At 39.7% G+C, this 22569-nt stretch overlaps 1 protein-coding gene across 4 annotated transcripts in view; it reads right to left on the bottom strand.

The window, feature by feature from the left end:
• LOC127574218 (protein FAM135B-like) overlaps nt 1–22569 on the bottom strand; it is a 249465-nt gene that overhangs the window by 219881 nt on the left and 7015 nt on the right. The window contains exon 1 of one of the 4 annotated variants that reach the window (XM_052023032.1): nt 18250–18319. The exons of the other annotated variants lie outside the window; for them this stretch is intronic. The gene's annotated coding sequence lies outside the window, so the exon portion shown is untranslated. Of the gene's footprint in view, nt 1–18249; nt 18320–22569 lie in introns of those variants that run through there. 4 annotated transcript variants of the gene reach the window in all.

Raw genomic sequence — 22569 nt, 5'->3', positions numbered from 1 at the left:
GAACTGAGGGCAAAATTGTTCTCAGCAAAAGTGACAGATTTTCATCATTTTATACGTGGTTGGTTCCATAAATTTCACATCAAACTACAAGTAACATAACATTGCAGCAATTTTTAAAACGATCTACAGCAGTCAGCCTCAGTGATCGCAATTAGGTTTCAATGGCAATCAATTTCTTTGAACTATGAAGAAAGCCTGCTGGTGCTATTCCATAGCAATAAAAGAGATGCCATATAATTATGTCATCAACAGCCTCTCTCAAGCATCTCCGCAATGGCATGCAAGGTTACAGGAAGTCATGGATGCAGCAATGAAAATATTTTAGAGCTGGTCAGGAGCCTGCTACTTAACACCAGCAACCCTGTCTGATTGCAATAGGAACATCCAAGTCTGCTGTAGTACAGACATGAATATGAAGGATACTGGATATACCTAAACAAATTCCATCTTCAGCTCAATGCCCTGTGCAAGCTCATCCTCATTTGGGACCATGAGAAGAAAGAACTGGAGAGTAGGCCATTCAGGCCACTCGGTCTGCATTGCCCACCCTGGTTCCATCTGCCTATCAACCCCTCCCCATCTGGTTCCACCTACCACCAACCAACTTCTATCCCACCCCACTTTCATACTGCTATACACTGGCAACCTTTCCTCTTCCCTCTCGACCCAAAACGTCAGCTTACACCTTTTGCCTCCATGGATGCTGTTTGACCTGCTGAGTTCTTCCAGTATTCTGTTTGTTGTTCCAGGTTCCAGCATCTGCAGTCTCTTTTAATCTTCTGTCGAGTCCACAGATGAGGCAGAATGTGATGACCAGCAATCAATGGTCTGCTCAAGTATATCATTTGGGTTCACAGATAAGAAAATAAAAGCTGCATGTAAGGGCAAATGCTCTGATGCTGCAATGTCAATAGGGAGCTGAACTCAAAGGGAGATCATATCTTTGGGAGAGGCAATACTAACTACAATGCTGACTCCTCCAGCTAAACAGAATTCCCAGAACAGAAAACCCAGGATCATTGAATTTACCCTATTGTATCCGCAGTATTCAACACATATTTCACTGAAAGCCAAGATGTGAAATCTGTATGCACGTCTGACATATTTACTCATAACACTTTCATCTTGGCTGCTACAATTTGATTTGTATTCTGTCTTAACCTTGGCAGATATATCCATGTCTCCCTTAAAGAGTCTACCCATTCACTCAATAGTAAGGGTACTACATGCACAAATTGCCTTGACATTATCCTTCTATGTTTTCTCCAACACTCAGCAAAAAACTGACCAAATTCTAAATGGAAAATTGTAAAAAGTGAACTAAACAACAAATCAGTCAAACATAATGGTTATCAAAGCAGAAAAGTAATAAATTGAGTATAGTACTTCAAAGCTTAGATTTTAGATAAAATGAATTTCCGGAACAATCTAGACAACCTCATGATCACTTAGAGGATGTAAACAACACATGCTAACAGAAGGAGCATTGTACTAGCCTCAGGATTGCTTGGAGCCATAGTATAATGGAAGGATTATGCACTTGCACTTAGATAGCAACTGGTTATCACAGTTCTACTCTTTGCACTTGTTTTTAGAATGCAGTGACTCTCATTACTTTAGCAAAAATAAAGGCTCCTATTCTATTCCACAGTGGCAACATCACGAACCAGGAAGCAGATAAATGATGCTGGATGAGAGGTCAGTACTGGCTCAGATGATGGGAGGACATTCTTTCACAGGTAACATAAAATGTAAGACATCCACCCAAATATGTGGGAAACGCTCATCGGGGCAGGCAGCACCTATGGGTCGAGGGACGAGACCCTTTATCTGGACTGAATCAAAATGTTGACTGTCTATTTCCCTCCATAGATGCTGGCTGACCCGCTGAGTTCCTCCAGCGCTTTGTGGGTTGCTCCAGATTCCAGCATCCGCAGTCGCTTGTGTCTCTGTCAGTTAATACAAACTTAAGTTGATATAAATTATACATAACCTATGCAACAAAATACTTTCACCCAAATATGTGAGCTAGCTTAACATTTTAGCTGAGAAGTTCGTCCACGTTTTCTCAAACTGAAGAAGGGCTGAAATAAACATGCAAAGATATTTAAGGAGAGAATCCCAGAGCTTAGGGCCTTGGCAGCTGAAGGCAGGAGCAACAATGATTAAATTTTGGGAAGAGCAGAACTGAGGGAGTGCAGATACCTCAACACACCGGAATGCTGTTGGAGAGTACAGAAAAGGGAAGGGCAAGGACATGAATGGACTTTGCTCAGAAGAATGACAATTATGAAATGGAAACATTAGTGAATCAGGAATCGTGTAAGTCAACAAACAGTGGGGAGATAGAGCTTCATGCAAATTAGCACGGGATAGCTTCATGTTTCCAGAGGATAGATAATGAGGGATACCAACCAGCAGTGCATTGGAATAATGTTTCTGGAAGTTGCCAAGATTCAAAGGAAGGTTCCTTCGCAGCTTTGCTTGGGAAGGTGTTGTTACTGAGGTGGAAACGGTTGGTCTTGAAGGTGGCATGCACATGCAACCTGAGGATAAAATGAGACTCAAATATGACACCAAAGTTGCAAGAGTTTGGTTTCAGAAGGGATGGAGTTCATTCTCATAAATATTAATTGTGGCAGCAAAAGACAATGAAGTTATTCTTCCCAATATTTAGATTGAATATTTAAAAGGTATATTTAAAGAATTTCTAAAAATAATCTTCTAAAAGTATATAAAGACATTTGCTTGGCTCGGTACACTGGGACATGACTTATTTGGTTACCTGCATGTGTTATAGTGCAACAGTGAGTTAATTATCCAAAATCTCAATTCCCCTACTGATTACCTATATATATAGCACACTAACTGAATTATCATTAAATTATCACCAGACCCAATTGTTTCTTAAGTGTTCCTTTAGACGTGTTGCAACATTGCTAACAGTGAACATCTCCACAGGTAAAATGGAACAAATTAAGCATATGCAGTGTCAGTAAGCGGATGCTATTGCCAGACTGCAGCCTCATGCCTTCCATTGTGCCTTTTGTATCATGATAACAGAATAAGGTCAATTCAATTTCAAACTGCAATCTTGTGGCATTACATATTCATTCCCTCATTTTCTCCCTTCATCTTTATCAGGATACAGATGAATGATTTTTCCCAACTGACTAACATTGCAGAAAGCTGCCTTGCCTCTTGAAATTATCACTCATGTATAGAAGCACGTTCTTTGAAAGCAATTAGATCATAAAAAGTTATAAATCAGATCGGAAGATGTCAGATTTGGCATACGCATGAGATGGCACACTCCGGCAGATTTAATCTTGCAGAAACTATTTCCAACAGCCTCAGATGGAGTTATCTGGATTTTATTCACCCTATTCCTCGAGCCATCGCTGCTTTAGAAGCCACTTCCCCAAGGTGCTCATATTCAAAGTACCTTCAGTGGAGAGCAGTGGTGGAGAGGGTCAGCAGCTTTATATTCCTGGGCGTTAACGTATTGGAAAATTTGTCCAAAGGTACGCCAGAATCTATACTTTCTTAGAAAGTTGAGGTGGTGCAGCATGTCACCGAACACTCAAACAAACTTCGAATTGTTGAAAGTATCCCGAATGGTTGCATCACACGGCAATTCGAATGAGCAGGAACGTAAGAAGCTGCAGAGATTAATGGATTCAGCCCGATACGTCACGGACATATTCCTCCCCACCATCGAAAGTATCCACATGAGGTGCTGCCTCAAAAAAGCAGCATTAGTCATTAAAGACCCCCACCATCTGGGCCATGCCATCTTCTCACAGCTACCATCGGGCAGGAGGTACAGAAGCCTGAAGTCCCACACCACTCGATCCAAGCACAGCTACTTCCCTTCAACCATTCGGTTCTTGAATCAACCTGCACAACTCTAATCAGCATACCAACACTTTGATCACTTTGCACTACAACTTTTTGTTCTAATCGTGTTCTTTCTTGTAAAAAAAAGTGTATAATTTATGTTTTTCTTGAGAATGCTGCTTATCTGATACTATGTGCCTGTGTTGCTGCTGCAAGTAAGTTTTTCATTGCACCTATCAGAGCTAAGTTTTTTTTTTACACAGAGTGGTGGGTGCTTGGAATGTACTGCTGGCAGAGGTTGTGGGGGCAGATACATTAGGGAAATTTAAGAAACTCTTAGATAGACACATGAATGATAGAGAAATGGAGGGCTATGTGAGAGGGAAGGGTTAGAGAGATCTTAGAGCAGGAAAAAATGTCAGCACAACATTGTGGGCCGAAGGGCCCGTACTGTGCTGTAGTGTTCTATGTTCTACATATACTTGTGCATATGATAATAAACTCGACTAGACTTTAAATATTCAATCCAAATACTGAATTGGCTCCTGCTGCCACAAATGGTATTTCAGAGTACCGACTCCATCCTTCTGTAATGTTGGACACTATCATTTTAAATTTGTAAAATGAAAGTAAAGACACCTACGTTAGACTATTGTTTATTGACTACAGCTCCATCTTCAATACTATAATTCCAAACAAGCTCATCACCAAGCTCTGAGAACTGGAACCCAACACCTCCCTCTGCAACTGGATCCTTGACTTCCTGACCAACAGACCACAATCAGTGGGGATAGGCAGCAACACCTCCGCCACGATTATTCTCAACATTGGTGCTTCACAAGGCTGCATCCTCAGCCCCCTACACTACTCCCTATATACTTATGACTGCGTGGCCAGATTCTGTTCTAACGCCATCTACAAGTTTGCAGATGATACCACTGTAGTGGACCATATCTCAAATAACAATGAATCGGAGTACAGAGATAGAGAGCTTTGTGACATGGTGTCATGACAACAACCTTTCCCTCAATGTCAGCAAAACAAAAGAGCTGGTCATTGACTTCAGGAAGAGGGGCAGTGCACATGCACCTGTCTACATTAACAGTGCTGAGGTTGAGAGGGTTGAGAGCTTCAAGTTCCTAGGAGTAAATGTCACCAATAGCCTGTCCTGGTCCAACCACATAGACATCAAGGCCAAGAAATCTCACAAGCGCCGCTACTTCCTCAAGAGGCCAAAGAAATTTGGCATTTCCCCCTTGATACTCACCAACTTTTATTGATGCACCATAGCAGGCATCCTATCTGGATGCATCACGGCTTGGTACGGCAACTGCTCTGCCCGTGACCGCGAGAAACTGCAGAGCTGTGGACACAGCCCAGCGCATCATGGAAACCAGCCTCCACTTCATGGTCTCTGTCTATATCTCTCACTGCCTCGGTGAAGCAGCCAACATAATCAAAGACCCCACCCACCCCAGACATTCTCTCTTCTCCCTCTTCCATCGGGCAGAAGATACAAAAGCCTGAAAGCACATACCACCAGGCTGAAGGACAGCTTCTATCCTGCTGTTACAAGACTATTGAATGGTTCCCTAGTGCGATAAGATAGACTCTTGACCTCACAATCTACCTCGTTATGACCTTGCAGCTTATTGTCTACCTGCACTGCACTCTCTCTGTAGCTGTGACACTTTGCATCCTGTATTATCTAACCTTGTACTACCTCAATGCACTGTGTAATGAACTGATCTGTATGAACAGTATGCAAGACAAGTTTTTCCACTGTATCTCGGTAGAAGTGACAATAATAAATCAATTCTAATTCTATGCAGAGGGATCTTGAGGTCCATAAAGAGGGTAGACAGTCAGTCTTTTTCCCAGGGTAGAAAGTACTGGAGGACTTGCATTTAAGGGAAGAGGGGGGAAGTTTAAAGGAGATGTGTGGGACAAGTTTTTTTTATACACAGAGTGGTAGGTGCCTGGAACAGACTGCCAGGGGTAGTGGTGGAAGCAGATACGATAGTGGCATTTGATAGACATATGAATATGCAGAGAATGGAGGGATAAAGATCCTATACAGGCAGAAGAGATTTAGTTTAATTCGGCATCATATTCGGCGTGGGCATCGTGGGCCAAATGGTTTGTTCCTGTGCTATAATGTTCTATGTTCTATGCATTTACAAAGATTTTAGACGTTCACTTTATGCTCTCTGACCAGTTTTATTGGTTGAACAGCCCTAGAGGGAACATCCCTGAAAATCATAAACTTTTAATTACTTTTGGTGTGATCTCAAAATGCAGGAATGTACTCATTTTCAACTCCAATGAACTGCTGGTATTCTGAGCTCTGGATGACAAGATGGCTTTCAGCTCTACTCCAGTCATAAATGAGTGATCCACTCGCCTTACTTAATATACCTAACCAATGAAGCAACAAGCTTCAAAACCACAATCCCAAATGGAGAAAAGTTTCCAAGCCAAGCGACAACTCATCCTCTGCTCTTTTGCTCAACTGCAGGGTGTAGTAGTATTGGGCTATTCGTTTGAGGCTCAAATTAGCAACTGCAGGAAGCCATCAGGGATAAACACAGAGGAAGGTAAGTTAAAAATAATACCAAGGACATCAGCAACCAGTCTATAGTTCTATTGTACAGGATAAGAACATTTGCCCCAAAATACTTTGCGATGGGGGGGGGGGGGGGGGGGGGGGGGGTGGGGGGGGAGGAGTGATTTTGCAGATACATTTGTAGTTCAGGAGAACCAATAAAATTATTGAAAGTGACAGCAATACTGGTGATTGAAGGGATGGATGTATCATGAAGAAAACTGAATAATGGAGCACAATTGTAGATGGTGAGTAGGGACCATCTGCAGCTATACAAAAGGCATTGCCCAGTTGGATGAGAAAGATTTCTGCTGAAAATCTGAAATAAAAGTAGAACATTTTGGAAATCTTTAGCAGGCAGCATCTGTAGAGAGAGAAACAGAATTAACAATTCAAGTCAATGGATCCTTCTGATGAGGGGATAATTACTTCGAAGTTGCCACATATGAACTTGCATTTGCACATTAGAGTTGGGAATTACATAGTAGTTACACTCTTGTCACTTCCTCATTTCTGCAAAGTTCAAAGGAAATCTTTCCTATCCAACTACCCAATGATAGGTCATTGACCTGAAATGTTAATTATGTCTCTCTTCACAGATGTTGCCTGGCCTTCTGAGTATCTCCAACATTTTTGTTTTCAACTCCTATTTGTTATGTTCCAATTCTAATGTTCTTAAAAGCAAAAACATACATTAAGTCCAACCCAAAGGAGAAGTAACAACTAAGTGGATTGCCTGAATAAAAGTGACTTTTTTGATCAAATCAAAGCAATAAATGTCACGTCTGTTTCAACCTGATTGCATTACTGTAACTTACAACTGTTAGGATTAAAGTTATTGATGACCTGGCCTTTTAGAACTACAGACAAATTATTTATGTAGTGCTATTCCTGCCTTAAGTAGAAAGGCCACACCAAATGCACCAAACAGAAACCAATCAACTTTTGGATCCAGCTGCCTTCAACAAATGATAACAAGAAATAAAAGCTGGGCATATACTGATTAAAATGCTCAACAAAAATCTAAGTTGCACAACTGTTCTAAAAATAAAATTATTTGAATTTTATTTTTGTTCCTCTCCAGCCATAAAGATATTATGTGTTGGAAAACGAACTACTCCATAGCAGCTCAACAATTTGCCAGTCTCTGACAGGGTTTTCAAACACAAGTAGCACAAAAGGTAAGCAAGCCCAAGAATGTCATTGACCTGAATAAACAAAAAAATACTGGAACTACTTATCAGATCAGGCAGCATCTGTGAAGAGAGAAACAGTTTGCATTTCAAAGCTAATGTCATGTGAATATCATTAGGCTTTGTCTGCATGTGTGCTGTTCCCTGGATAGGAGTCACAGGATTGTATTTCCCTCCCCTAAGGAGGAAGAGAATTTTGAGTTAAAAACACACACAATTCCTCTAGCCATAGCAAGCACAGAAAATAATCAGATGTGGAAATCTGTTGAATTGTACGGCTCATCTAAATAGATTTTCTGAGTGTATTGGAGAGCCAGTTTGTAAACTTGCATGAACAATTAGAAATGAAAGTTATAAAATGAACTCATTATTAATCTGTGAAGCACTTGAAGTTTTTTTTTCTATTATATTAGTTTGATAATGAGCTTTGGGAGTTGAAATGCAGACAGGAGAATTCAGTGCTCAAGATGGAGTTCATGAGTGAGCATTGAGGTGTGGAATATAAAGTGGCACAAAACCAAAATAGTTTGTTTAAATCTTTTGCTATTGATATTTTCTGCAAATTCATTCACATGTACATAAAAAAATGCATTAATTAATGTGTAAAACATCCAGCAGCTTTAGGTGAGGAAGAGAAACACCATGACTTGCTAAGCACAACAAACTGCTATGATTTGCACCACTCCTGCACAAGCCTCAAAAAAACTTCCCATGAGTTCTAAGAAATTGATGCAATTGTGCTGTTAAAACAAACTGTTCTTGGAACAGAAAGTTAGAGTTGGTATTTAAAGTCATAAAGACCCTTGCAATGATGTGATTTGTGTTCCTCAATCACTTTTGGTATTTGCTGCTCAGAAGTGAAATAGTGAAATGTTGATATTTCAATCCTACAGGGAGCAAACTGAACCTCTAGGTTTTTCAATTTTATTTTCTTCTTACATTTTCTCTCTGCCCTTTTCTTCCCTCTCTCAATCTAATATATCTCCCTCATTTTATTTCTTTTTGTGTATCTAATTTTACATTCAACTATTACCTTCTCGTTTTTTTTCCCCCGTTTTCCCACTATGCTTATTTTTTCTAATTAAGGATACAGGCCGTTGTTTCCATTGTTTCCCAAGATCTAAGGCGGCCAGCTGTGCCACTAACAATTTGCATTTTCAACAATTTGCATCATAAGAATTTTCTGAATTGAAGCCTCGCTCTTATTAGACTGGTATAAATTATCATTGGTAATAAAAACAGAGAATGGAAATACTCAGCAGATCAGCAGACATATGCAGAGAAAGAGAAAGTTAACATTTCAGGTTATTGAACTTTCATCAGATAATTATCAGACTAAGAAAAATGGAACATATGAACAATTTATCCAGTAACAAAAAATGTGAACAATGCAAAACAATGGCCTCCATAAGGAACGTAAATCTGTCCCACAAGCAAAACAAACTATAACAAAGTCATATTTTGATGAAAGATCATAAATCTGAAGTGTTAACTTGTTTTTTTCTCTCTCCATAGACACTACCTGATCTAAGTAATTTTATTACGGTAGACATCTCCTCCAACTCTGTCTCATATCTCGTGATTCCAGACATTCCAATCACCTTCTGACTGTGCTCCAAGCTTCCCACTTGGTGTCCAGTAACACCACCCTCCCCAACACCAACCCAGCCTGCAAACTCCCTGATCCTACTATCCATCTATACCCAACTCCTGGATCATACCCCAGTTCCGGATCATGATTTTGGACCCAACTTTCCGATCACCCCCAGACACTCAACAGTCTCCCTGCTCAGATCCAAACTCTCCAATCAAACCTTTCACTCCCTAATCAAGCCTTAATTCTTTGAGTTCCCCCAACTGTGGCCCAACTCATTGCACTCAACCCCCAACCACTGATCTCTCTTACCCACAGCCATCTGTACCCAACCTTGGGCCCTCACATGCTTGTTCTTTTCACTACATGTAACCAAAACTGTACGAGGGGATTCATTCGCACATAATGCCTTTTACCAAGGGCATTATTGAACGTTTTTGCCATGCTCTTTAATTCATTCTTTGTACGTTCATGGGGTGCTGCCTCTGTGTTCTACATTTCATTGAGTTGCTCACCCTTGAAGATCTGATGCTCAATTTTTGAAGATGAAGGCTGAGATTATTAGAATTAAAAAAAATCAAGATACAATAAGTTGTAATAAAAACAGAAAATACCCGAAATCCTCTGAAAGTCAGGCAGCTTCTGTGACAAAAGAAACAGAATCAATGTTTTAGATCAATGACCCTTCATCAGAACTTTATGATCTTACTAAATGATCAGGCAGACTGAAAGAAGCCAAATAATCCACTCCTACCTCTGTTTCTTTTGCCTTTATATTTGCCTGGCAGATCTCTAGTGCCAAAGCATCCTGAAGTTGTGAGAAGCACAACATAAATAAAGTCATCTCTTTATAAGTCCAATCTACTGCTATTGAGGCAAATCTTATGGTAAAGGTTAATTTGTTCTTGAAATGTAGGGGAAGGCAGCAATGTATAAAGAACTACTGATATAAGTTTATAAAATTATGAGAGGCATAGACAGAGTAGACAGCCGGTATCTTTTTCCCCAGGGTCAAAACGTCTCGTACTAGAGGGCATGCATTTAAGGTGCGAGGCGGAAAGTTCAAACAAGATGTACAGGGCAAGTTTTTGTTTTACACAGAGTGGTGGGTGCCTAGAATGCACTGCCAGGGGTGGTGGTGAAAGGCAGATACAATAGAGGTGTTTAAGAGGCTCTTCAATAGGCACATGAATATATGGACTGTGTGCAAGCAGAAAGGATTAGTGTAATCAGGCATCATTAGCTTAATCAGTTCAGCACAACATTGTGGGCTGAAGGGCCTGTTCCTGTGCTGTACTGTTCTATGTTCTAATTAACCAAGCATGTGGGACAGAGGACATGTCAGCCAGAAGGAAGAATACTAATGATCAACTGTTTTTCTGATATTCTCACAAGTGTCATAGTTACTTTACTATTTTTTTTTAATTTGTTCTTGAAATGTATAGATGCTGGGAATTTATCAATCCAACCCTTGTGTTCCATATTCTATGGAAATTGAGTCACATATAGACCAAAGCAAATTGGGGTCAGATCTTTCCAATACAATTGCAACTTTGATTGTTACTTTTCTGGTGCTAGCCCACAATTAGAAGCTTAATTGAATTCAATTACATAATATGTCTTGTGGGATTTGAACTCCAAGACTCTAAGTTGCTACTCCTCTCCCAAAACCACAGGGTTAGACAAAACACTGTGTGCCACTATATCCTCTAAAGTTTACAGCATTTGTTTCTGATCTTGTACCATGATCTAAAATAAATGCTTCTCATGTGTATTATGTTTGCATGCTCCATAAAAACAATTCTGTTGCATGCTAGAGGCTGAATTTGGCACCAACTCTATGGAAGGTTCGAGCTGCTTTCACATCCAGCCACCAGCACTCTTTCAGTTCTCATCTAGCAACAACTCTTCATATGCAATATGAGACAGTAATTATGTGTAGTGTCTTCAACTGAGAGTACCATAACCAGCTTTGTCAAGTTCTAACTTAAAGTTCACACCTGTGCACTTTCCATCAAGAATTGCTGGAAGGCCATCTATAGGCAGAACATGCTGATTTGCTTCCCTTCTTATGTACCTCAGGTATGCTAATCCCAGTGTGTCCATTTCATTGTCATGACAGCTGAGAGCAAGTAACTTTAACAAAGATTCTAACTTGGATCTTCATTGGACAGTGTGACATGGAATAGAGATGAGAAATTCCTTAATGCGGAGGGCTGTAAGCTTCTGAAATCTTATTCTTTTCAATAATTGCAGAGATCGATAAATATTCAAACAACAGGGAATCAGAGGTTATGAGGGTCAATGACAAAGGGGACAAAGTATTTATCAAAATCTTATTGAATAACAGAGCAGCCTTGAAGAGTGTTTGATATAACCTTACTTCCATTTTCTTATGTTGTAATAATTAAAAAAATAAAAGCAATAACATGTAATTAGTTCCAGGAAACATTCTCCTGTTTCACAGAGCTGCCCACCCTCCCCAATAAACATTAAACTTCCTTATTTCCAAGAGAATATATAACATTTTAATCATTCCTGCAATAGACATTGCTGGCATGGCCAGCATTTATTGGCCATCTCTCTACCACACCTGGGAAAGGTGGTTTTGAGCTACTTCTTTGAATGATTTTAATCTTGATGGTTAAATTTCTTCTGAAGCCCAATTTATAGACAGCTTTAGTGACTTTCTCTAACTTAACTGAATATTGAGCATTAAAGGTTTATGAATCCTTCAACTGAGTGAATCATTTGCTTGGAAATACCTATTCAATGAAACAATAATGGAACTAGTTTTCACTTCTTCAAAGCACCATTTCTTTGAGTATGAAATTAGGAGAAGATTCAGCATGAAAAAGAGAAACATGGAGAGACAAAGAGTGAAAGAAAGAGAGATTATAAGTGCATGAAATTAAAATAGAGTTTGAACAGGTTAGGAGAGCATAATCAGAAGCTACAGTAAGTCTTTGATCCGAATATACGTCCATATGTATGGCAAATAAATAAAGCTTTCATAATACTGACATTTTGTAACAGCTTTAAGTATCAGTGGAACAAATCGAGAGAAACAAAAATATTTCACAAGTGTTGCAAGATGCAGAGGATGTGCAGTTCTAGGAGTGCTTCAGTGTAAATTCAATGCTCAAAGGTTAAGAAGCTGGCCTGATGCCAGATTCCAATCTGGCTGCTGTTCCTCTTAACTAACACTACCAAGTTTTTTTTTTAATCCTGATTCCATTATTACTGCTCCCTTTGAGAATTTCCCTCACTGCTACATTTACAATGGAAAAGGTAGGTTTATATTAATTTGACTGTTATCAGTTCCTAGAATTGAATGAAATATATACAAAGCTTTCATTTTGCGTCTGCTGTTTAATAAAATTCCTCCAAGCATTTCCTGATTGATGCACCTGTGTAACAAGTACACTTTTGTCAGTTTGAAGCTAGAGGTGAATTTCATCATCAATGTCTGCCATTGCTGGGAATTGGTCCTTAAGGTATGAAAAGTGGTTCACATTTTCCAGGATTTTGCCATGAACCTTCATTGTTAAAGGACAATGTGGCAAAGCAGGGAAGGTTGATGGAGCACCTTTGTCTTGTAGATGTTGAGTGAAAGTCCCATCCTATCAAACACTTCAGTGAAAGTTACAGTGATGGCTTGGAGCTCAACCTCTGAGGATGCGCAAATGGAAGCACTGACTCCATACTGCAGCTCAACAACTGAGTTTGGGGTAATTCGCTGATTCAAGAAGAAGAGTATTTGAAGATCAAGGTCTTAAACCTGGCTGAAAACCCATGGTCTACCAGGATGGCAGTGATCCTTGTCCTCCTATATGCCTCTGAGACCTGGACTACATACAGCAGGCTTATCAAGGCATGGAGAAATGCGTTCACTGCAAAATCATTTAAATTCACCAGAAGGATAAGCAAACCAATATCTGTATCCTCTACCAGGCTGACATTCCCGGTATTGAAGCCCCACTTACACTTAGTTGGCTGCATTGGGCAGGCCATGTCATTCACATGCCCCAAATTTAAACTCCAGAAGCTTTATCAGAAGAAGAGATTACCAGGTGGAGAGAGGAAAAGTTTCCAGGATGTGCTCAAAGCCTGCGTGAAGAAATACAACATTCTCACTGACTCCTGGGTATATCTGGTCCATGACTGTCAAAGTGGAGAAGGAGCATTTAGGAAAGTATTGAGAACCTTGAGGCTATGATCAGGAGGAGATAGAGGCCCTTACAGAAACAGCAGAAGGAGCAGAACACCTCAAAAATTACCTTCCATGCAACATCAGCCTACACCTGCATATATGGAAGAGTTTATATTTCCCCTAATGGTTTCATTGACCACCTTGGAACCCACAATACTGGAGTGGAAGCAATCATCCTCAGTCCTAAGAAGAAGACATCAGTACGACTTTAGTCACGCTCAGATGAATACATGATTCGGCATTTTGTGGAAATGGATAAATCTCTGCCCATCCCAACCCCTCCCCCACCTCTGCCAGGTATGTTTTGATGCAAGTTGTGACATTCATTCCTCTAAATACTAAGGTGAGTGTTGCATGAAAGTTTCCTTGATATATATCTTTATGTCTGTCACTCACCCTCACCTTCTTTCTCACACTCCGCTGAATTGCATCTACTAGGAAATGTAGAAATGCAATCTTAATAATTACTATCAAAACAGAGGTTACAATTACAGCTCATTTGGTTTTAAAAAATAATGATGAAAGGTACCCATTGTGTCTAGTTATGAGACTTATTTTATTAATTAGAAATATTTCCACTGTCAAAGTAAGAGATTGATCGTCAGGTGTAACAACTGGAGGCTGTTGTTTCAAAATTCAATTGGAAAATGAATTACAGTAAGGAAATCATCTGTTTCTCAGGCTTTTGCACTTCCTAAAGTTTCTAGAAAAGAACACAAAAACTACAATTGTTCTGTAGCCATGTTTTGTTCACTAAAGCACACAATCATTGTTTAAATGAACATTCATTATATATGTAAAGAAACAGATTGTTTATATTGTCATTTAGCTTTTCTTCAAGAAACATTTGAAAAAAAATTAGTGATGCATCCTGGCAAATTCTTCACATTGCACATAATCAGAATGAACAATAAAAATTCAGAAGCACAATCCTTAACAAAAGTACTAACTTGAACCTTAGGATTTTGGATGAGCCTCCAAGCAAAACCTTTAAAGCCTTTATTGGTAATTAAAACTCAAAGAAAAATTAAATTGCTAAATCTAATATTTAGACTGTAAAAACTCTATGTACCTTTTTTGAAACTTTGCATGTCAGAAATATCAGTTTCTAAAGAAACAAAATAAATTCTCATTTTTCTTAAGTGATTTATAAGAACTTTGATCGGTAGATTAGAATAAAGCATTTATATAAATGTAGAGACAGCAACTTAAATGGGAAACCGCACAAAATCCACTGTGTAATGAATTGACTTGTACAATCTGTATGCAAGACAAGTTTTTCACTGCACCTTGGTACAAGTGACAATAATAAACCAATACCACATCAGCTCATGCATGCAGGAAGTGTGTCTAAATGCAAGATTTCTTTCTATATTATATCCATCACCAACATACAAGTTGAATCACAGATTTGCAGATATTATAGATTTCCTCAAACAGGGAGTGGAAAGTGGGGAGTATTATGAAACCCCATCATTTTTACTTATACAATTCCAGCTCCACTTTAAATTTTGATGAATTTATGGAAAAATATTTTGAAAATCTGTTTTATTCTTGATAGGTAATCCAGCACTAAGTATAACACCAGCTTGTGAGTAATGAGGCATTAAAATATAAAGTTCAGCAATGTTTCAAACGTAAATGGGAATTCTCCTGCGAATTTATCAGAACAATGTGCAGATTTACATAAGTACAGAATGCAGAATGGTCTGAACTGGAGCATCTTAGATGTATTCTCTTTTTTTTTTGGTATACCTACTCAAAAATGTATAGATATATTACTTCAAGTCAGCCCCAAAAGGTTTGCAAAATGACTCAGAACCATCTTTTCTGATGTGAGTCCTAGCCGCTGCACAAAGTCTCCTATTGCAGTGCAGGTGACAGAGGCAATTGAATAAAACATTTCTGCTGTGCCTTGATGTACAAATAAATTAGCCATAAGTGTCCAGAATAGCAGAGTAACATCAAGGGGCTGAATGGCCTAATATTGTCTTAATATTCCTGTGACATCATTCAGACATTCATATCTTATTTATAAAATCCAGCTGCTTCGGTTAGAGCAGAATATGCAGATTAACATTTTTCAGTGCTCATTAATTATTAGATAGAAAATTGAACATGCTTGCAGAGTGTGCTTCAGGAAAAGGTAAACCTTTTGGAGGTAGTGCTGGTAAAAGTAGGGGAGAGAAATTGGAGATGGAATATTCAGGGCAATGTTAACATTATAGAAAAAGCTTTTAATGCTGCAGCAAAACTGCATCTTCATTTTTAAACAAGGTCATAGAAATGCAAATGAGTATTCAACTAATCTTGTTCTCCATGCCAATTCATTCTGGGATATGGTCACAGATGCCATTGCCAAAGGTTACGTCATACAAATGGCATGTGGTACAAGAATGGAATAGTTGGCAGGTTACAATGCTTTGGCGCAACATCAAAGCCATGCCCAAGCATGTTCTCAGTTGTGTATTTCACAACATGGGTCACTAGATAACAGTCAGGAGCAGGAACCCTAGTTAATTGTCACTCTCCTCCAGCACAAGGCTACTGAAACCAAAAAGTGTAGCTGTCATATGCTTGACTAAAACACAGACTGTGGTGGCTGCAAAAACCACCTCTAAAGCTTATAGACAAATATGCACATAGGATGCCAGCACAGGTAAAGCATACAAAATAAAGTTCATGAACGTTGCTAATTACTTACAGCCATAATAAATTCTTATTGTAAGAAGTTAGGTTGGTTTTAAGTCATGAGCATTGATTTTAACTTACACAATAGCTGTGAGAAAGTCATGGCTTAACTCCAAAAGATATACATCACAGCAGCCAACTCGCATTTTCCATCATTCTTACAGCACACATAACAGAACCTGTCAGATTACTATCTTGGAGAGGTGGAACTTTTCATTAATGTGTTTAAATCAAGCTTGCATGGTGCAAGTGGCAACATGAATAAAATTTAACTGCTGTCAAGAGTTTGTCGTAAGGTTTGGGAAACCCAGCAGTGAAATGGAGCTGGGACTGCTATCTCCAAAAGACAGGGTCTCTTTATGTCAATCACTGTGGGCCAGGTGAAGCAGAATGGTTCTCAACATCTCAAAGAATTCTTCAACCTTCTTTGGGGCCCAATCTGAGCTCTGTTAAATAACACACCTCATCTTTGGCCTAGACTGCAGCATGGCTCATGATCAAAGCTGAAACCTGTTCTTCCATCACCCATCATGACAAACCTCCAACCTAGAGCCTGCAGTAACAGCAAGATTCATTTAAGGATCTACACATCCCTGAATTTTCCATGCTCCCTGAACCATCAAGCCATTCAGCAAACTCAGGTCCTGAGATCTAAGCTATAAGTCACTTAGCCACCATCCTTGTGCTTGTTCCATGAAAGAGACATCCAATTAGTTCAACTCACCAATGACCTGAATTTTATCTCATTTTCCACTGTACATAATTTCCTTTTGAAGGCTAATATTGAATCTGCTTCCACCACCGTTTCTGACAGTGGATTTTCAGTCATAATACACTGTGTTAAAAAGAAATCTTATCACCTCTTTGTTCTTTTTGCCAATTATCTCAATTCTATAGCTTTTGGTTACTGACCTTCTGGCAGTGGAAACAGTTTGTATATATTTAGTTTATTGAAACCCATCATACTTTTAACATCTTCAGTTATAACTGCTCCACTTAACCTGGTCTGGCCATGTAACCGAAATCCCTCATTCAAGTACATCTCTGCACCTTAATTAGGATATAACAGGTCAATTAAATGGTAAATTCTGCCTAACCTAAAAGATTAACAAATGTAACACAATGACTGGAAGCCAACTAAGCAACAGTCAATTGATAAATGGGAAATGTATTCTGTAGCAAAAGCCGACATGGATAATACACTTGGTATTCTAATAGTCAGCAAATCCAAAAGTCTAATTTACACAGTTTTGCAGTCAGGATCACAAGCCCTGGACAACTGCATGTTTTATGTTGTACTTTGTTCAATCTTTGTGGTGGCTTGCACAATCAGTAGTCTTAGCGTTTAACATAATCAAACCTAAAACAATTGTTGCATTGTTGATACTACCCTTTCGATTGCAGAATTTATTTAATTAACTAAATTAAAATGCATCATCTGCCCTGGCGGGATTTCAATTCATATCTCCAGACTCATGGATTGCTCATCCACAATGCTGCAGTGCTCTGCAGAGGTTGTTGATATGGGGAAGGGATTAAAAGCAGCTAATAATTTACATCAATTATCAGCATCGTACTTTGAGAAGCTGGTTTTGATTCCAAATAATTTAAAAGCACTGGGCTATTACCTCAAACTCAGGCAAATATTTTGACCTGAATTGAAGAAAACAAAAGCCCCAAAATCGAGTAATCAAATTTTGGACTTTACTATTCATTCAACAATAATGAACAAGATTAGATACTGATTGCATTAGCATTAAAACAGTGCAAGATGACAATTGGTCCCACTAATCTGCACAGAATTCCGAAAAGGTTTTCTCCCACCTCTAACTATTTCCATCTGATCATGTTCCACAGTCCTTCCCAATTAGATGATCTCACCCACTCAAAAAAGTAAAGCAATGCAGATCTTGAAAATCTGAAATAAATATAGAAGAAAGCCAGACTGTGCACGTCAAGCAGTATCTGTAGAAAGAATAACAAAGTTAACGGTCTTTAACTGGCTGATAAATGCCAAGAGATCATTAGCAACTGACATCATTTACCCACTTTACAACCAGAAAGAATGGGACATCAGTACATGTGTATCCGAGTACGAAAGTCCTGAACTTACTGCCAGATTCCGGTTGCCAACCCTCAGCGTGGACTATGAACTTGCTGGAAGCTCCCAGTATTTAAGCTCTTGAATCTTGTTGTAGAGCCAGAGTCATACAACACAGAAACAGGCCCTTCAGCCTAACTCGTCCATGCAGACAAAGATGCCCATCCAAGCTTGTCCCATTTGCCTGTGTTTGGCCTTTGTCCCTCTAAACCTTTCTGGTCCAGGTACCTGTCCAAATGTCCAACATGTTCATTTGAATGCCGATTTTACAACAACCAGGAAGGTAAGAAGAAATTACACCATTTATATTATCTGTATTTGCTTTCACCTATTTAAGAGAGTTTTAATTGATTTTTTAAAATTCTATCTTTTTTTTACTTGCTAATTTCAGTTTTGATCAGTTTTGGGTCCTTTTGAATGTCAGGGATTCAGAAAGTTGTCAACAAAGCTTGACAGATTTGATCGTTGGCAAAACTGGGAGTGTGGCTCTGCCATCTGTCAAAGGTTTTCTCAGTCCTTTGATAGGCAGAGCTTGTTCTGATCCAACCACATGACCCAATTACATCATGCAAGGCCCTTGTGCTACACAGTGCTTCGCCAATTATGAACTAGTGGCTTTCATCCAGCAAATTATTCTTTACAGATATTCAGAGGGTAACTGCAGGACAACTGCATATCTCACTGGTGAGTGTTGTTGCCAAGATGCACTCAGCAAAATCCGGGTCAATGTTCCAGCTCAACGTCCTTTAATCAGCATACTTTCATCAGATTCACCTTCAACAAAACATGTCTACTTCTTGCACAACCTTCCATTTGACCTCTCTAACCAGAGAAAATCTTTTTTGACTCTGAGGCTTCATTGCCCTAGTTAGCAGGGAAATTGCTAACTTTGGTTGAAGGCTCAGTCATGTGACACCTGCAAATTTAATTGTATTTAAGGTAAGATCTCTTTACTAGCCACATGTGCATCGAAACACAGTGAAATGCATCTTTTGAGTAGAGTGTTCTGGGGGGCAGCCCATGAGTGCCGCCACACTTCTGGCGCCAACACAGCATGCTGACAACTTCCTAACCCGTATGTCTTTGGAATGTGGGAGGAAACTGGAGCACCCGGAGGAAACGTATGTCATGGGGAGAACGTACAAACTCCTTAAAGACAGAGGCTGGAATTGAGCTTGTGTCACTGGCACTGTAATAGCATTATGCTAACCGCTACACTACCGTGCCTGCCCCTTACTGAATGGTAATTATGTCTCCTGTCATTGAGAAGCTTTGCTGGTGACTTTGCATCCATAATCATTCACAAGGGAGTGCCAGGCGGCTACCCAGAAACAGGTGAACAGGAAACTGTTCATGGAAGATGTTAAATTCAAGAGCGACTCATAATTTGACAAATAATTTGAGACTCACTGAACGAGTAGCCCTTGCCCATTTGAACCAGTGGAGTCACACGGAAAAATCCAGTTCAGACCTCACTGCCACGACTCTAGCAACCATCTGACATTAGAATCATAGCATCATAGAATTATATAGCATGGAAACAGGCCCTTCAACCCAACTCATCCATGCCAACCAAGTAGTCTTCCTGAGCTAGTCCTAGGTGCCTGCATTTGGCCCATATCCTTCCAAACCTTTCCTTTCTGTGTACCTGTCCCAATGTCATTTGAACAATGTAATTTTACCTGCCTCTACCACTTCCTATGGCAGTTTATTCCATATACCCACCACCCTCTGCCTCTCAGGTCTTCTTAAAATCTTTCCCCTCTCACCTTAAGCTATGCCCTCTAGTTCTAAACTCCCATACCCTGGGGAAAAGACTGTGACAGTCCATCCTATCTATGCCACTCATGATTTTATAAACCTCTAAAAGGTTTTTAAAATCAGACTGCTATATTCCAGGGAAAACAGTCCCAGCCTATCCAGTCTCTCCTTATAACTCAAGCCCTCCAGTCCTGGCAACATTCTTATGAAGTTTTTCTGCACCCTCAATATCTTAACCACATCCTTCCCATAGTATTGCAAACACAATATTTCAGGTGGGGCCTCGCCAATGTCTTGTACAGCTGTAACATGGTGTCATAACTCTTGTACTTAATCACACGGTTGCTGGGCTTAGCATTGACACATGTAACTCAATATCTGGAGTGCCCTGCACTATTTCCCTCAATCCAGGCTCCCAACTATTACTCGCTTGGCTAATAACCATGGGAATCGGGGTAGAGTCTGCTCATGTCAGAGATCTTTCTCTACAGCAGTCAGTGAAGTTACAAAGCAGAGAAAACTATCTGAGGCAAGAGGAAATTTAAGGGCTGAAGTTCTCCCAGACTGACAGCAGTATTGTCTTGGATATTCATGTCTATTTCTCCTGGACAATTCAAAAGGCTTTGAAACCCTTGATACTGCATGGTCAGCTGGCCAGATTCATATCATCATACTGCAGGACCTGAAGATAGTATTGAGTATTATCAGAAAGGCAACTGAAGACAATCGTATCCTGTATCCAGTTTTTCTTCTCACATCCCACTTCCACTCTTTGAAGGAAAATATTTTAATCTGTTATATTACCCATTTTTCTTGAAATATGCTTTAACATAAAACATTTTTTTAAAACTGCAGATGCTGGAAAACTAAAATAAAAACAAAAAATAGCGGTCAGCAGGTCAGGCCACATCCGTGGGAAGAGAAACAGAGTTAACATTTCAGGTCCAAAACCCTTCATCAGAACTGGGAAGGACTGTGACAGGTTTGTTAACATTAACTTGAACTTCATCATAATAACATAAAGCTGATGCAAGTCAGTATGCTATTGAAAAGTAGCGAAGCTGACCTTTGTAGCAGTAGTTTGCAGAATCTTATGACATGTTCTGCGTTTCCAATGGAAAATCAATGTGAAATTTAAATAAAGCATCATTATACACATTGCAATTATATTTCTTAGCTTGAGCATTCATTTTATAAATTGCAAAGCGACGTGCACTCAACCCAATGACTTCAGTTTCCACAATCTCTTGTGGTTCTTCCTCCAGATGCAGTATTATTTGGCTGCAGATTACTCTGCTTCATCACAGATTAAACCCAAACCACTTAACCTTCTGCTGTGGAAAGATTTCCCTCTAATCTCAGAATCTGCAGCAAGGGAAGTAATTGAAATTTCAATAGCTTCAAAATTATGCAATGGAACAGCAATCGAGCAGGTAGTTGTCAGTGGGACTATCTTCCTGTTTCTTCACAGCCAGACCAGGTCACACTTCCTGGATACCTCAAAGGAGAAAGGCAGAAGTAGAAGGTTGAGGTGAGGGAGGAAATAATAGGCAAATGGTTACACTATCTATCTACAGCTTGTAAACCAGAGGCGGTTACAGGAAAAAGGAAGTGGAATGTCAGAAGAAAAATTGGATCTGAGGATCCATTAATCTTCAATTGATTTCATCCTGTCACCGACTACGAGCTGAGCAATTGCCATTCTCTTAATACGCAATACCATGTCCTCCACTGGGATTAGGATTTGCGAGCAGTGTTATTGATTTCCTATTAGCTTCTGCTTCCTCATATTGTGCATCACCTCACCTTGGAAGAATGAACAAAATGTGTCCATGACTGCTGAGCAATCTTTTTGGATGACGTTATCAGGGCTGAATAGCCACCAGTTTTCAAACGTGGCTGAATAGCCACCAGTTTTCAAACGTGGCTGAATAGCCACCAGTTTTCAAACGTGGCTGAATAGCCACCAGTTTTCAAACGTGGCTGAATAGCCACCAGTTTTCAAACGTGGCTGAATAGCCACCAGTTTTCAAACGTGGCTGAATAGCCACCAGTTTTCAAACGTGGCTGAATGTGTCTGAAGCTGTTAGTAAGTCCCAAGTATATGATGGTGTGATAGGGAAAATGAATATTATGTAAGACTACTTCTGAATAGACACTGTTAATGTCTGTGTGATGGGGCTCTGGGAATTGTTAAAGGCAAGTGGTTTAGTTAAAAGGATAAGGCATTAGAGGATGAATTCACTTATTGAGAATATCATGTGAGGTCACCAAACTTTCTGTGGTCTTGCAACCTCCACCTTGGGGACTGACCTGTCGCAGTGACCTCCATAACTATTAGTTCCCATTGCCTACTATGTACACCTCCAGAAGACACACTGGCTCTCTACAACCCCTCCTCCAAGATCAGCAGTGCAATGCAGAAAACCTTGGACCCTGCTTGTTCCCTTATGCCATTCTTCCAGTTTAACCAGTTCACAGTCACTTCCTACATGGCTGCCAACCACAATATATGTCCTTTATAAGAGGCACAGGTGAGCTTGAAGCTGTGTAAAGTAGTTTTAATCAGAA

This window comes from Pristis pectinata, chromosome 9 (genome assembly GCF_009764475.1).
Source record: "Pristis pectinata isolate sPriPec2 chromosome 9, sPriPec2.1.pri, whole genome shotgun sequence".
NCBI lineage: Eukaryota > Metazoa > Chordata > Chondrichthyes > Rhinopristiformes > Pristidae > Pristis > Pristis pectinata.
This window is presented reverse-complemented; position numbering and strand designations above follow the sequence as displayed.